This window comes from Prionailurus bengalensis, chromosome A3 (assembly GCF_016509475.1).
Source record: "Prionailurus bengalensis isolate Pbe53 chromosome A3, Fcat_Pben_1.1_paternal_pri, whole genome shotgun sequence".
NCBI lineage: Eukaryota > Metazoa > Chordata > Mammalia > Carnivora > Felidae > Prionailurus > Prionailurus bengalensis.
This window is the reverse complement of record NC_057354.1, coordinates 49,319,646-49,337,491: the sequence shown is the minus strand read 5'-3', so window position 1 is coordinate 49,337,491 and position 17,846 is coordinate 49,319,646. Positions and strand designations below refer to the sequence as shown.

At 42.1% G+C, this 17,846-nt stretch overlaps 1 protein-coding gene across 6 annotated transcripts in view; it reads right to left on the bottom strand.

Moving 5' to 3' along the window:
* SYNDIG1 (synapse differentiation inducing 1) overlaps nucleotides 1–17,846 on the bottom strand; it is a 186,885-nt gene that overhangs the window by 28,817 nt on the left and 140,222 nt on the right. The window lies entirely within an intron of this gene.

Genomic DNA, 17,846 nt, shown 5'->3' with positions numbered 1-17,846 from the left:
CAGTGCACATTCATACATAACACCACAGAATCACTAAAAATGTTGATCTCTACATATTGATACCAAAAGTATTTACATTATGTGAAAAAGAAAGTTGCAATGCATGTTGGTTTATTTTTAAACCCAAACTACATGCATGCACAGGTTTATAAACTCACTGTGAGTAGGTCCCCTTGGGGGAGGCTTTGAGGAAGGGGAAGAGAAAGGGAGATTCACTTTTGTCCTTGTTTCTTTGATTTCTTGCTCCTTCTGTTTACCAGAGAGTGTAGTCAGGTAGGTAACAAAGGCAATGAATGAATGGTGCCATATGTCCATGGGGTTCCCTGATAGTTAAAGGAATACGAGGCATAGGGTAAGGGGTGCTGGTGAACTTAAAGGAGATGACAACTGACTGTGATAATGGGAGTCCTCAACCATGTCCCAAAACAGGGCATCTGGTGCAGGGTATCAAGCACTCAGCTCCCCATTTCCTTGTGGTGAAATGCAGAAGCAGAGCAAACCTGTCCTACTCAAAGCCTCATCTACGACTTAAACTTTGGTTTTTATTTTTTTCATAACACACTGGTTTCTTTCTTTCTTTCTTTCTTTCTTTCTTTCTTTCTTCTTTCTTTCCTTCCACTTTTAGGCAATCTGTTCAGCTAGAAAGGTAAACTTACATCACTTCCCTCCACCATATAACTAAGAAAACTGCCTGTTAGAACTCATCTCTCCAACTCAATACTGAACTGAGTCCCAATCATGTACCAGCCATAGGAAGAGATGACAAGACACCTGAACAGATGGGAGCCCACCCCATCTCAGCCCACAGGTGAGAGCAGAGAACCACACCCTATGTGAAGGGGCCTTCACAGGAGCCTGTGCAGACCATCACGGAGCAGGTGGTGGGGACACCTGACTCAGTTGGGGTTGGGGTGGGGTGGGAAGACTTCTCACCATTGTCATAAGGAACAACCTGGTGATGAGGGATAGAAGGCATTCCAGAACACAGTGCATTGAGAAAGTCTGGAGGTGAGGGAAGGTCTGGCTGGCCTGACATCTGGCTCAGAAACTTCCAGGTTGGGCACAGGGGGAATGCCAAGGGGTGATGTTGGAGAGGAAGGCAGATGCCAGTGGTCCCATGTTTGCATTTAGGGCTGTAACATCTGCTCAAATTAGCAAGGCAAGGGCATTCTGGAGATGCCCTTGGAGATGATCTTTGGTCTGGAGATGATCTTTGATCAGCAAGAGACAATTTCCAGGCCTGCCTACTCACCGAATATTTATAATAGCAGCAAACTTGCCACAGGCTACCAAACCACATTGTGTTCACATTAAACACAATCCATTCATCACTTCTGATTGCCCTGAGGAGACAAGGACCAGAACAGAACATGAAGAGCCACTGGAAATGATGGAGAGATTACTCTGTGATGAGGAAGTTGACAGTAAATTCATTGGCCAAGAAAAAATAAGAAACATCTCATCATCCATGGCAGTATCCTCTAGGGACTTTGAAATGCCATGGTTTCTTTCACATTGTTTTAGCTTCTCACAAATTTATTCCAGAAGGAAGAAAACGGTTTGCGAGGCTCTGTCTCTCAAAGGCTGTGACTCTCCCACGCCTACCTCCTTTCTCAGTGCTCAGCTCCAAAAGACCTGTTTCCTGGTAAAGGCACAACTATTTACTGCCCTCTTCCCCAAAACACTCATGAAATACCTGACAGAAAAGGCAGTTTTCTGCTGCTTTTCCTGGCTCACCCCACCAGTGGCTCAATTACCCTTTTGGTATCTGGACTCCTTACAAAGAAGAAGAGGGACTAGAGTCCCTGGACAGTTTTGATAAAAATCTCTTTGAAATGGTGCAATTAGAATCTCCTGTGTATTTTCACTGGGGTTGCAATGCTGTAAATTAGGCGCTAAGTCCAGGCAGCAAGGGTTTCACATGGCTAGAAAGGTTTAAAATGAATGGATTTTTGAGCTCCTCACTGTCCACGCTGCCCTCACCCCATGGCCAGCCGCCTGCATTCCAGCTGTACATTTAGAAAATGAAGCACCATTCTGGTCTGGTCTGAGGACAGAGGACAGACCACAGACCACAGAGACATGTGAGGTAGATAGTACTGACCTTTTGCCCACAATTTTCCAGAGTCCTGGTTAGCATAACTACCAGAAATCTAAGCTGTCATCCAAATGTTGGGCCCCTGATTCCAGAAACCATCAATACTGCAAGCCCACTATTAAAACAAAAGTCAGGTGATGGTGGGGTATAGAAACTGCCAAGGAGGTTTATTTTATTACAATTCCTTAAACTGTCATTGAAAATAAGACTGACTTCACAGGGTTTGCTTTTGCATATTATTTACCAAGAGAGGCAAGGGGAATCATTAGACTCTTTTCTACAATTTTTACTTTGTTTCCAGGTGAGACCCTTAAAGGTCCAGATACCCCAACACATCTTACATCATGAAATTACACTTTGAAGTCCTTTCCAATATACTGATAAACTAATGTTGTTCCACCTTGTCCATAATGTATAAATCTCTCTTTTCTTTGAAAATAAAAGTTTTAGGAAATTTGTTTAAGAAGGAGGAATGTTGTGTTGGAAGCTGGCAGTCCTGGGGAGATGTGGCCAATTGCGTTCTTTTTCTGGATGAGACAATAAGTCCACAGTGGCTGCAGGAGTGGGCAGTTGTGGCTGCTGAGGCCTTCCATGGCCCTCCATGACCCTCTGCTGTCCATCCACCCTCCACAGCCCTCACACCCACCCTGGGTGATTTGTGCTCCACACCAGGGCAGCTAAGCTATGGTAATGCCACAGCATGGTTTCAACCTCACCTGGGTCTACTGCCTGGACATTCTATGAACCTGTTCTCCAATTTCCCTCAATGTTGATTCGAAGCCACCTGCACCATAGCCCCTTCCTGGATTTCTCATGGCTTCTACCTATAGACAGGTAGAGGCTCACCAGGTGGGGCTTTTAGGGGCAGTAGTGAATTCTCAACATCATCCTAGGGAACAGTAATGCCCTGTAGATGACATAGGGATCTGTGACCTCCCTGTTTAAAAACTTACCCTACTTCATAACAGCAGCCAAGCAAGTAAAACTTCCAGACCTTGTCATTGCTTGATGGGCTGTCTTCTAATCTTTATAGTGTTATTTTTGTCATTCTTCACAGCTTTTTCCTTAGAGTTTATTTGTCTGGTATTAACATCACTGCAGCTGGATCCTTCAGAGCCACATAGCTCCTAGACAAGAAACTCCATAACTCAGGGGTTATTCTAGAAAAGCAATGGAAGGGAAATGGAACTCACAGCATAGGTGGCTCAAAGTGGTAACAACCAAGGTGCCAATGGACAAAGTTGATGCCAGCTCTGAAGAATAGAATACAAGGGCTTCCAGGAACCAGTATCTCAGGAGCATGGGCACTGCAGCAGCCCCAGAAGGGATTCTGTGTTTTTGAAACAGAAGGGCTCAGGTTACCCCATCAAGTAAACCATTCTCTAGTCACAGGAGCCCTTAGGTCTCTGGCTGTTCTTGGGCCTCCAGGCTGTTTCCAGTTTGGGGCTATGGAAGCTGCTATGAACAATCTTGTACAGGTATTTCTGTGTGTCCCTCAGTCCATTTCTCATAGGCAAATATCTGGGTGTGAAATAGGGAGATCAATGTTTACATTTGTAAGGAAAATGTAGACCATTTTCTGCAGTGGTTGTAGCATTTTACACTTGTACCGCAGTAGGTTTGGGTCCCAGGCCTCCAGCCCCTCCCCAGTGGTGTGATGTCAGCATTTTTAATGTTTACTGTTCCACTGGGTAAGCAATGATGGTTTTCATTTGTACTCCCCTGATGATAAATGGTTATAGCACCTTCTCTTGTGCTACTTGGTCCTTCATGTATCTTCCTTTGTGAATGAACTATAAAGATTTGTCTTATTATTGAGTTGTTGCCATTCTTTCTATAGTCTCCATATTACTGCTTTGGTATAGGTAGCATCTCCCATTTCATGGATGAGTCAAATGAGACATGGAGAGGTGAAGCATCCATGCAGCTTGTCTATGTGCAGTGGGATCCAGCTTCTGACTGTGTAATTGTGTGTGGCCCAAAGTGCGGCCCTTCTGACTGCACAGCAGAGTGTCTGGTGAGGAGTGGGGCAGGGGGACGAGTAGCTGCATTGTCTACCTTGGCTGCTGGTGCTGTCAGCTCTTGGAAGCTGCCTGTGTCCCTCACTGTCATCAAACTCCCTGGAAAGGGTGCTTTAACATGATTTTGCCAAACCTCCACTATATTGATTTCCCTTTTCTGGTATTATGCTGGGCTATGTAAATCACTTTCAGTTTTTATGACCCAGTGCTTTGCAAATGCATGGAAAGGCCCCAGATTGCATGTGTTCCCAACATACAGCATGGCAAAGACAGCGGTGAGCTTGTTCTGTGGCGTGTTTATACACTGTGGACTCTAGAAAGTTTAGGAACACTGGAAAAGCTAGGGTACATGTCCATGCCTTTTTCCTGTGATCTCTATTTTTCTTCCTGCCTGATTTTTTCCTCCTCCGCTTTCTCCCTCCTTTTTCTATCTTCCTCCTTCCTATCTCTATCTTTCTCTTTGGTATACTGTTATTTTAAAATTGCCATCACTCTTTGAAAGGCCTTGAAGTCAAAGGCATCATTTTTGACTGTCTTGCCTAAGAAATTGGACATGGGACCTGTCTTCATCTCAGGACATGGCTCAGGAAGTCTCACCAAGGGAGGTAGCATGTGCCATCTGTGTAATTCTAGAGGAACACTTCCCTTACTCTGGAGAGTTCTTTCTGGCTTTAGTGGGGAGATGCACACCCATAGGTATATGGCAGAGTGAGTCCTTGCCTACCCTGCCATTAGAGTGGCTCATGTGTAACAGGCTGGAATCCCTCTTTCTCATCCATGTGCTATGTGCCTGTCATCAGTCTGTCATCAGGATGCCCACCACAATCACTTGTTCAAAACTGTTCAAACAGTGCTTTCATTTAGCCCCACTGGGCCGTTTGCATGATGTTTGATGGAGACGGATACAGAGAGCAGTGGTGGGCACAACTCTGCTAAATCTCTAAATCCCATAGTTGTTTTCTGAGGAATGGCAGACGTTTCCTTATCAATTTGATCAGAGTTGTATTTCTAAAGAGTATTTCAGCCTCTGTTCAGTACTTGTGCTGCCTCCATTTCAGGCAGGAAGTCAACCTTTGTGTATAATGTCAGGCCAGCAGGTCCCCAAGGGCTGTTGCCAATGTCTGCAGCTCTGTGAGAAGGAGCAGCGGAGGAAGGGCAGAGCAGATGCTGTGTCAGAGTATCTCTGGTCATGTGGCCTTGGGCAGTCACTGATGTCACCTGCTGGGATCTCCTTCCATATGATGGCTGTGGGCCCCACCCTGCCTGCCAGGGTCTCCCTAGCAGGTGTGGAAGTGTGCTCTGGGGGGATTCCAAAGCCGCAGAGAAGTGCTCCCTTGCTCACGATGACCACTGCATCCAGAAGATCCCTCACCTTTCAAGGTCCAGATCTTATAGTCCATATGGGGACTTTGAAGAGGATACAACATGGACTTGATCTCCCTCCTGCCTGAGCTCTGACAGCTGAGACTGGCTTTCACTTTTGGTTCTGGGATGACCAAAGGAAGGCTGGAAACTGTTTCATATACATGTCAGTGAGCCATAGAAAGCTTTCTTCACTTGGAAGTCATTTCATCCCTTCTGCTGTACAGCAATGAACCCTTGAGTGAGGCAGCCTCAAATAAAGACTCACATCAGGGTGCTAATTCTTCTGCTTTATTCTACTACAGATTTTTACATGAGGAAGCAGGGACTGAACACACCAAGGACAGCCTGGTGGGGAGTTGTGCAGACAGACTGCCCAATGTTCTCTACACAGTTTCCTCATTCTTGGCTGGGGACCAGCCCTCTGTCATCTGAGTGCCCTAACTACAAATGATCAAAAATGATTTCACATCCACATTGTACACCCATGACATGAATAAAAGATCTGAAGATACTGTCACAGACAAGAGTGGGTACTCTTCAATTTTTTATCACCACCTTTGCTCTCCAGGCCCTGAGGATTCCACGCCAAGCAATTGTGAACACTTAATTCCATAATGCCATGTTTATGCACGTCTGTGTGAAGAGGGCCTGCTCACAGGGAGTCCTGAAGAGGTGTGCTCAGTGTGGCTGTGAGACTATAGAGTCAAACACAGGCTCACCAAGGGCCTCATTTGTAGTTTGGCAGCAGAGAATTTTGTTGCTGAGGATGAACTATTTCCCATTTCTAAGGCTGGGTACAAAAATCAGCTCTAATCACAGGAATTGGGGAGAGACTTCATGCTTTTAACTCTTCAAATAGCCATGAAGAGAAAGGCATATGAAGAGTGGGGAGACACCATTTTGCTCAATGGACCTCAGAATGTGGAGACATAAGGCAGCAGTAGTTTGGTTGGGCATCTCAGTTACACGGGGATGGGTCCTAGCACCTAGGTGCTCAGGCCCCACCCCAGCCATATAAAGATTGCTGAGAGCAGAACCCAGGCATCAGTAGGTTTTAGTTTTCCAGGTAGTTCTAACATGCATCCAAGCCTAAGAACCATGGCTTTCACAGCTGTAGGACAATTCAGATTATCCATCAGTCCTTCAGTTAGTTTTGGCAGTTTGCTTTCAAGGACTTGGTCCCTTTCCTCTAAGTTATTGAATTCACTCTCAGTGAATTCTCTTATTCTCTTTTTAATATCCAAAGCATCAGTAGCCATGACCTTCTTTCACTCCTGACACAGATCATTTGGGTTCTCGTTCTTTCTTTCTTGGCATGCCAGCATAGAAGTTTATCAATTTTATTGATCTTTAAAATTAAAACAAAATTTAATGTTTATTTATTTACAGAGAGAGAGAGAGAGAGAGAGAGGGAGAGAGAATCTCAAGCAGGCTCTGTGCTGTCACTGCAAATCCTAACTCGGGGCTCAAACCAACAAACTATGAGATCATGACCTGAAGCTGAAATCAACAGTCGGATGCTTAACCAACTGAGCCACCCAGGCACCCCTTGATCTTTAAATTTTTTTAATGTTTACTCATCTTTAAGAGACAGAGACAGAGTGCAAGTGGGGGAGGGGCAGAGAGAGGGAGACAGAATTGGAAGCAGGCTTCAGACTCTGTGCTGTCAGCACAGAGCCCGATGCAGGGCTCAAACCCACGAACCATGAGATCATGACCTGAGCCAAAGTTGGATGCTCAACTGACTGAACCACCCAGGCACTCCTGATATTTAAAAATTTTATTGATTTTTCTTTTCAAATCTTTTCATAGGACTGACTTTTAATTTTGTTGATTTTTCCTACTGTTTGCCTGTTTTCAGTGTTATTTTTCTCTTCCCGAATTTTAATTTTCTTCATTCTTCTTGCCTTAATTTATTCTTCTTTCTCTAATTTTCTAAGGTCAAAGTTTAAGTTATGAATTTTAGATCCATTTTCTTTGCTAATATATGAATTTAATGCTATAAATTTCCCTCTAAGCACTCCTCTAACTACATCCCACAAATTTTGGTTTTATTTTCATTTTTAGTCAGAATATTTTAAAATTTCTCTTTTTTATGATCCCTTGGGTTATTGAGAAGTGTATATTGTGAAGTTTCAATCATCTAGGAAATACCCAGCTATCTTTCTCTTCTTGGTTTCTATTTTGGTTTCTGTGTGATCTAGAATGCACTTTGTATTATTTGTATTCTTTAAAAATTTTTAGGGGTTGTTCTGTAGTCCAGAATGTGGGCTATCTTGGTGAATGCACCATGCACACTTGAGAAGAGGTTTTCTGCTGATGTTGGATGGGCTGTCCTTTTAATGTCAGTTGGGTGAAGTTGTTTGATAGTGTTCAGGCCATCTGTGCCTTTACTGATCTTCTGTCTGGTTGGTCTATTCAGTACTGATGAGGGTGTTGAAGTATCCTGCTGTGATGGTATCCAGTTCTCCTTTCAGTTCTACCAGTTTTTGCCTCATATTTTGGTTCTGTGCTTAGATGCATACACATTTAGGATTGTGATATTTCCTGGAGAACTGACCTTTTTATCACTAAGTGGTGTATCTCTTTATCTCTGATAATCTTCCTTGTTCTGAAGTTGGCTTTGTCTGAAATTAATACAGACACTCCAGCTTTATCTTGATTTGTGTTAGCATGGTATAGCTTTCTCTGTATTATTATTTTAAATATTTACTTTTAATCTATCTGGGTCTTTACCTTTAAAGTAGGTTTCTTTAAATGTAGATGATACATAATTGATACTGTGGACAACATACAGTTGGGTCTCATTTTTCTATAATTTTTTTTAATGTTTATTTATTTTTGACAGAGAGAGAGTGTGAGCAGGGTAGGGGCAGAAAGAGGAAGAAACAGAATCTGAAACAGGCTCCAGGCTCTGATCTGTCAGCAAAGAGACCAATGTGGGGCTCGAAATCATGAACCGTGAGATCAGGACCTGGGCTGAAATCAGATGCTGAACCAACTCAGCCACCCAGGAGCCTCTCATTTTTATTTTTTTAAACCACTTTGACAATCTGTTTTTCAACTGGTGTGTTTAAACCACTTACATCTAAGTGATTATTGATATAATTGGATTAATATCTGCCATCTTTGCATATCTGTTGTATCTGTTGTTTCTATTTTCCTCTATTTTTTAGGCTTCCTGGTTTTAATTGACCACTTTTTTTAGGATTCCATTTAATATCCTCTATTGATTTATCATTTATACTTCTTTTTAAAATACATATATTTCGGTGGTTGTCTCTGGGTTCATAATAACACTTTAAACCAATCTTAAGTCTACTTTCAAATAACACCACATTGTCTAATGTGCAGTGCAGGTACCTTATGACAGAACACTCCCAAACCTTTCCTCTGCTCCCTCATGACACTGGTGTTACTTTTCACTTTCATGTGTGCTATAATCATCTGATGCACTGTTACTATTCTTGCTTTAAATGGACAATAAACTTTGAGATAAATTCAGAAAAGTAAAAGACTACATTTAACTTCTATTTATCCCCTTTTTTGCTGTTTCTTTTTTTTTAAATATAGATGTAATTTTCTAACCTGTATCATCTTCCTGCTGCCTGAAGAACTTTCCTGTGGACTCCAGGTCTGCTGTCAATTAATTCCTCCAATTGTCTGAAGTAGTTTTTATTTACCTTTGACTTTTGAAGGTTATTCTCACAGATACTCTTCTCATTGAAGGATATACAATTCTAGATTTACAAGTTCTGTTTATTTGTTTTAGTCATTCAACACTTTAAAAGATTGCACTCAACTGAATTCTTAGTTGCATGATTGCTGATGACAAGTCTGCTGCAATTTTTATCCTTGTTTCTCTAGAGCTCAGGTGTTTTATTCACTTTAAGGGATCTTCAAGATTTTTCTGTTTTCAAATTTGTAGTTTAAATATGTCATATCTATGTTTTTGTTTGTTTGGTTTTGGTTTTTGTTCAGTTTTGCTTGATGGTCTCTGTATATTTCTTGCAACAGTGGTTTGGTGTCTGTCACTGATACTGAAAAACTCCTGGCCATTATTTCTTTAAATATTTCTTTTGTTTCTCCTTTTTTTAATATTTCAATTACATTACACATGTCACACCACTTCTTCATACGGTCCCACATTTCTTGGGTGTTTGGTTTCTTCTTTCCCCCATTCTTTTTTCCTCGTTATGTTTTAGTTTAGGTGACTTGTCATCTAGTTCATTGATTCTTTCATCAGCTGTGTTAAGCCTACTAACAAAAATGCTCTTCATTTCTGTTACTGTTACTGTTTTTTACAGTTTTCATCTCTCTGTTCTCATTACTCATCTGTTCTTGCATGTTGTCTACCTTTTCCATTACAGATTTAACACACTGATCACAGTTTTAAATTCTCTGATAATTCCAACCGACCAAGATTGGAGTCACATTTGAGTTTGGTTTTTATGATTGCTTAGTCTCTTCAGTCTTTTCTTGACTTCCATCATTCTTTGCAATATTTTGTTGTACAGGGCAGTAGATACTGAGGTAAATAAGCCTTTAGTGTGACAGTTTTTGTTAATTTGCCCAGGAATGGAACACCTTTGATTTTTGTTGTAGGCTTAGGCACAAAAAGCTTCAAAGTCCTCATTTTCATCTTCCCTCTTGGCTTTGGGGCTTCCCTATGTACTGCTCTTTAAACAGAGTTTAGGGGCGCCTGGGTGGCGCAGTCGGTTAAGCGTCCAACTTCAGCCAGGTCACGATCTCGCGGTCCCTGAGTTCGAGCCCCGCGTCGGGCTCTGGGCTGATGGCTCGGAGCCTGGAGCCTGTTTCCGATTCTGTGTCTCCCTCTCTCTCTGCCCCTCCCCCGTTCATGCTCTGTCTCTCTCTGTCCCCAAAATAAATAAAACGTTGAAAAAAAAAATTAGACAGAGTTTAAAGCACATCTTTCCCTGCTCATATCCATGGTTATTGCACTGGAGCTTTTGCAGCAATGACAGGGTATGGGGAAGGGGTGTTCTCTGACCTTCTGATTAAGTCTCATTTTTTTGGAGTGCATAATGGACCTGGAGTACACTGCACAAAGAGTGATAAACTCTGTAACCCTTTCGGGAGTTGCGGCAAGATGGCGGCTTAGGAGGACGCTAGGCTCACCACACGTCCTGCTGATCACTTAGATTCCATATACACCTGCCTAAATAACCCAGAAAACCGCCAGAGGATTAGCAGAACAGAGTCGCCGGAGCCAAATGCAGACGAGAGGCCCACGGAAGAGGGTAGGAAGGGCGGCGAGGCGGTGCGCGCTCCACGGACTGGCGGGAGGGAGCCGGGGCAGAGGGGCGGCTCGCCGGCCAAGCAGAGCCCCCGAGTCGGGCTTGCAAAAGCGGAGGGGCCGGGCGGACTGTGTTCCGACAGCAAGCGCGACTTAGCGTCTGGGAGGTCATAAATTAACAGCTCTGCTCGGAAAGCGGGAAGGCTGGAGGACAAAGGGAGGGAGAGCTGCTGAGCCCCCTGACAACAGAGCTCAGTTTGGTGGGGAACAAAGGGGCTCGCCGGCGCCATTTCCCCCGCCCATCCCCCAGCCGAAATCCCAAAGGGAACCAGTTCCTGCCAGGGAACTTGCTCGCTCCACGCAAACACCCAACTCTGCGCTTCTGCGGAGCCAAACCTCCGGCAGCGGATCTGACTCCCTCCCGCTGCCACAGGGCCCCTCCTGAAGAGGATCACCTAAGGAGAAGCGATCTAAGCCTGCCCCTCCTGCCCCCGAGCACCTTGCCTACCCACCCCAGCTAATACGCCAGATCCCCAGCATCACAAGCCTGGCAGGGTGCAACTAGCCCAGATGAGCCACACCACCCCACAGTGAATCCCGCCCCTAGGAGAGGGGAAGAGAAGGCACACACCAGTCTGACTGTGGCCCCAGCGGTGGGCTGGGGGCAGACATCAGGTCTGACTGCGGCCCCGCCCACCAACTCCAGGTATACACCACAGCACAGGGGAAGTGCCCTGCAGGTCCTCACCACGCCAGGGACTATCCAAAATGACCAAGCGGAAGAACTCCCCTCAGAAGAATCTCCAGGAAATAACAACAGCTAATGAGCTGATCAAAAAGGATTTAAATAATATAACAGAAAGTGAATTTAGAATAATAGTCATAAAATTAATCGCTGGGCTTGAAAACAGTATACAGGACAGCAGAGAATCTCTTGCTACAGAGATCAAGGGACTAAGGAACAGTCACGAGGAGCTGAAAAACGCTTTAAACGAAATGCATAACAAAATGGAAACCACCACAGCTCGGCTTGAAGAGGCAGAGGAGAGAATAGGTGAAGTAGAAGATAAAGTTATGGAAAAAGAGGAAGCTGAGAAAAAGAGAGATAAAAAAATCCAGGAGTATGAGGGGAAAATTAGAGAATTAAGTGATACACTAAAAAGAAATAATATACGCATAATTGGTATCCCAGAGGAGGAAGAGAGAGGGAAAGGTGCTGAAGGGGTACTTGAAGAAATCATAGCTGAGAACTTCCCTGAACTGGGGAAGGAAAAAGGCATTGAAATCCAAGAGGCACAGAGAACTCCCTTCAGACGTAACTTGAATCGATCTTCTGCACGACATATCATAGTGAAACTGGCAAAATACAAGGATAAAGAGAAAATTCTGAAAGCAGCAAGGGGTAAACGTGCCCTCACATATAAAGGGAGACCTATAAGACTCGTGACTGATCTCTCTTTTGAAACTTGGCAGGCCAGAAAGAATTGGCACGAGATTTTCAGGGTGCTAGACAGAAAAAACATGCAGCCAAGAATCCTTTATCCAGCAAGTCTGTCATTTAGAATAGAAGGAGAGATAAAGGTCTTCCCAAACAAACAAAAACTGAAGGAATTTGTCACCACTAAACCAGCCCTACAAGAGATCCTAAGGGGGACCCTGTGAGACAAAGTCCCAGAGACATCACTACAAGCATAAAACATACAGACATCACAATGACTCTAAACCCGTATCTTTCTATAATAACACTGAATGTAAATGGATTAAATGCGCCAACCAAAAGACATAGGGTATCAGAATGGATAAAAAAACAAGACCCATCTCTTTGCTGTCTACAAGAGACTCATTTTAGACCTGAGGACACCTTTAGATTGAGAGTGAGGGGATGGAGAACTATTTATCATGCGACTGGAAGCCAAAAGAAAGCTGGAGTAGCCATACTTATATCAGACAAACTAGACTTTAAATTAAAGGCTGTAACAAGAGATGAAGAAGGACATTATATAATAGTTACAGGGTCTATCCATCAGGAAGAGCTAACAATTATAAATGTCTATGCACCGAATACCGGAGCCCCCAAATATATAAAACAATTACTCATAAACATAAGCAACCCTATTGATAAGAATGTGGTAATTGCAGGGGACTTTAATACACCACTTACAGAAATGGATAGATCATCTAGACACACGGTCAATAAAGAAACAAGGGCCCTGAATGAGACATTGGATCAGATGGACTTGACAGATATATTTAGAACTCTGCATCCCAAAGCAACAGAATATACTTTCTTCTCTAGTGCACATGGAACATTCTCCAAGATAGATCATATACTGGGTCACAAAACAGCCCTTCATAAGTTTACAAGAATTGAAATTATACCATGCATACTTTCAGACCACAATGCTATGAAGCTTGAAATCAACCACAGAAAAAAGTCTGGAAAACCTCCAAAAGCATGGAGGTTAAAGAACACCCTACTAACGAATGAGTGGGTCAACCAGGCAATTAGAGAAGAAATTAAAAAATATATGGAAACAAACGAAAATGAAAATACAACAATCCAAACACTTTGGGACGCAGCAAAGGCAGTCCTGAGAGGAAAATACATTGCAATCCAGGCCTATCTCAAGAAACAAGAAAAATCCCAAATACAAAATCTAACAGCACACCTAAAGGAACTAGAAGCAGAACAGCAAAGGCAGCCTAAGCCCAGCAGAAGAAGAGAAATAATAAAGATCAGAGCAGAAATAAACAATATAGAAACTAAAAAAACCGTAGAGCAGATCAACGAAACCAAGAGTTGGTTTTTTGAAAAAATAAACAAAATTGACAAACCTCTAGCCAGGCTTCTCAAAAAGAAAAGGGAGATGACCCAAATAGATAAAATCATGAATGAAAATGGAATTATTACAACCAATCCCTCAGAGATACAAACAATTATCAGGGAATACTATGAAAAATTATATGCCAACAAATTGGACAACCTGGAAGAAATGGACAAATTCCTGAACACCCACAGTCTTCCAAAACTCAATCAGGAGGAAATAGAAAGCTTGAACAGACCCATAACCAGCGAAGAAATTGAATCGGTTATCAAAAATCTCCCAACAAATAAGAGTCCAGGACGAGATGGCTTCCCAGGGGAGTTCTACCAGACGTTTAAAGCAGAGATAATACCTATCCTTCTCAAGCTATTCCAAGAAATAGAAAGGGAAGGAAAACTTCCAGACTCATTCTATGAAGCCAGTATTACTTTGATTCCTAAACCAGAGACCCAGTAAAAAAAGAGAACTACAGGCCAATATCCCTGATGAATATGGATGCAAAAATTCTCAATAAGATACTAGCAAATCGAATTCAACGGCATATAAAAAGAATTATTCACCATGATCAAGTGGGATTCATTCCTGGGATGCAGGGCTGGTTCAACATTCGCAAATCAATCAACGTGATACATCACATTAACAAAAAAAGAGAGAAGAACCATATGATCCTGTCAATCGATGCAGAAAAGGCCTTCGACAAAATCCAGCACCCTTTCTTAATAAAAACCCTTGAGAAAGTCGGGATAGAAGGAACATACTTAAAGATCATAAAAGCCATTTATGAAAAGCCCACAGCTAACATCATCCTCAACGGGGAAAAACTGAAAGCTTTTTCCCTGAGATCAGGAACACGACAAGGATGCCCACTCTCACCGCTGCTGTTTAACATAGTGCTGGAAGTTCTAGCATCAGCAATCAGACAACAAAAGGAAATCAAAGGCATCAAAATTGGCAAAGATGAAGTCAAGCTTTCGCTTTTTGCAGATGACATGATATTATACATGGAAAATCCGATAGACTCCACCAAAAGTCTGCTAGAACTGATACAGGAATTCAGCAAAGTTGCAGGATACAAAATCAATGTACAGAAATCAGTTGCATTCTTAAACACTAACAATGAAGCAACAGAAAGACAAATAAAGAAACTGATCCCATTCACAATTGCACCAAGAAGCATAGAATACCTAGGAATAAATCTAACCAAAGATGTAAAGGATCTGTATGCTGAAAACTATAGAAAGCTTATGAAGGAAATTGAAGAAGATTTAAAGAAATGGAAAGACATTCCCTGCTCATGGATTGGAAAAATAAATATTGTCAAAATGTCAATACTACCCAAAGCTATCTACACATTCAATGCAATCCCAATCAAAATTGCACCAGCCTTCTTCTCGAAACTAGAACAAGCAATCCTAAAATTCATATGGAACCACAAAAGGCCCCGAATAGCCAAAGGAATTTTGAAGAAGAAGACCAAAGCAGGAGGCATCACAATCCCAGACTTTAGCCTCTACTACAAAGCTGTCATCATCAAGACAGCATGGTATTGGCACCAAAACAGACACATAGACCAATGGAATAGAATAGAAACCCCAGAACTAGACCCACAAACGTATGGCCAACTCATCTTTGACAAAGCAGGAAAGAACATCCAATGGAAAAAAGACAGCCTCTTTAACAAATGGTGCTGGGAGAACTGGACAGCAACATGCAGAAGGTTGAAACTAGACCACTTTCTCACACCATTCACAAAAATAAACTCAAAATGGATAAAGGACCTAAATGTGAGACAGGAAACCATCAAAACCTTAGAGGAGAAAGCAGGAAAAGACCTCTCTGACCTCAGCCGTAGCAATCTCTTACTCGACACATCCCCAAAGGCAAGGGAATTAAAAGCAAAAGTGAATTACTGGGACCTTATGAAGATAAAAAGCTTCTGCATAGCAAAGGAAACAACCAACAAAACTAAAAGGCAACCAACGGAATGGGAAAAGATATTCGCAAATGACATATCGGACAAAGGGCTAGTATCCAAAATCTATAAAGAGCTCACCAAACTCCACACCCAAAAAACAAATAACCCAGTGAAGAAATGGGCAGAAAACATGAATAGACACTTCTCTAAAGAAGACATCCGGATGGCCAACAGGCACATGAAAAGATGTTCAGCGTCGCTCCTTATCAGGGAAATACAAATCAAAACCACACTCAGGTATCACCTCACGCCAGTCAGAGTGGCCAAAATGAACAAATCAGGAGACTATAGATGCTGGAGAGGATGTGGAGAAACGGGAACCCTCTTGCACTGTTGGTGGGAATGCAAATTGGTGCAGCCGCTCTGGAAAGCAGTGTGGAGGTTCCTCAGAAAATTAAAAATAGACCTACCCTATGACCCAGCAATAGCACTGCTAGGAATTTATCCAAGGGATACAGGAGCACTGATGCATAGGGCCACTTGTACCCCAATGTTCATAGCAGCACTCTTAACAATAGCCAAATTATGGAAAGAGCCTAAATGTCCATCAACTGATGAATGGATAAAGAAATTGTGGTTTATATACACAATGGAATATTACGTGGCAATGAGAAAAAATGAAATATGGCCTTTTGTAGCAACGTGGATGGAACTGGAGAGTGTGATGCTAAGTGAAATAAGCCATACAGAGAAAGACAGATACCATATGGTTTCACTCTTATGTGGATCCTGAGAATCTTAACAGGAACCCATGGGGGAGGGGAAGAAAAAAAAAAAAAGAGGTTAGAATGGGAGAGAGCCAAAGCATAAGAGACTGTTAAAAACTGAGAACAAACTGAGGGTTGATGGGGGGTGGGAGGGAGGAGAGGGTGGGTGATGGGTATTGAGGAGGGCACCTTTTGGGATGAGCACTGGGTGTTGTATGGAAACCAATTTGTCAATAAATTTCAGAAAAAAAAATAAAATAAACAAAGTAAAAAAAATAAAATAAACTCTGTAACCCTTTCTAGGGTAGAGATTTCACCCTATCAAAAAAAAAAAAAAAAGCCAGAGACCACCTTGCAGCAGATATGAATACAGAGGAGGTAATGATATCCTCACAGACACCAAAGGGGCTTGGGACCAAATTGCAAAAGAGTTATTTAAAAATATGAATAAGCAGGGTGTTGACTTAGAAATGCAGTATTTCAGCAAATCTGAGATGATACATTGTGTAAATGGCCATTTAAAAACAAGAGAGTGTGCCAAATTGGTGTTAACCTTGTGCTAAGCCAAGCTCAAACCTTTGAAGCAAAATGCACTTTGATGTGATAAATTATTTACTTAAGTAGCAAAAGCAAATATTATAGGTTTTCCTGGCACTTTGATTTTAGAATAACAAATGAGATTCATGTTGAAGATGAATAAATGCTTTAATGTGGTTCTTTTATTGATACATTTCCATTTCTTTTGTCTACATACACATAGCATCACATAGTAGATATTTATTTTTATTTTTTAATATGAAATTTATTGTAAAATTGGTTTCCATACAACACCCAGTGCTTATCCCAACAGGTACCCTCCTCAATGTCCATCACCCACTTTCCCCTCCCTCCCACCCCCCATCAACCCTCAGTTTACTCTGTTTTTAATAGTCTCTTATGGTGTTCCTCCCTCCTTCTCTAACTTTTTTTACCCTTCCCCTCCTCCATGGTCTTCTGTTAAGTTTCTCAGGATCCACATAAGAGTGAAATCATATGGTGTCTGTCCATATAATCCTGTCAATCGATGCAGAAAAAGCATTTAACAAAATTCAGCATCTTTTATTAATTAAAAGCTCTTGAGAAAGTCTGGATAGAAGGAACATACTTAAACATCATAGAAGTTATTTATGAAAAGCCCACAACTAATATCATCCTCAATGGGGAAAAACTGAAAGCTTTCCCTCTGAGATTGGGAACATGACAGGGATGTCCACTCTCATTGCTGTCGTTTAACATAGTGTTGGAAGTTCTAGCATCAGCAATCAGACAACAAAAGGAAATCAAAGACATCATAACTGGCAAAGATGATGTCAAGCTTTCACTTTTTGCAGATGACATGATATTATACATGGAAAACCCGATAGACTCCACCAAATGTCTTCCAGAACGGATACATGAATTCAGCAAAGTCACAGGATACAGAATCAATGTACAGAAATCAGTTGCATTCTTATACACTAACAATGAAGCAACAGAAAGACAAATAAAGAAACTGATCCCACTCACAATTGCACCAAGAAGCATAAAATACCTAGGAATAAACCTAACCAAAGATGTAA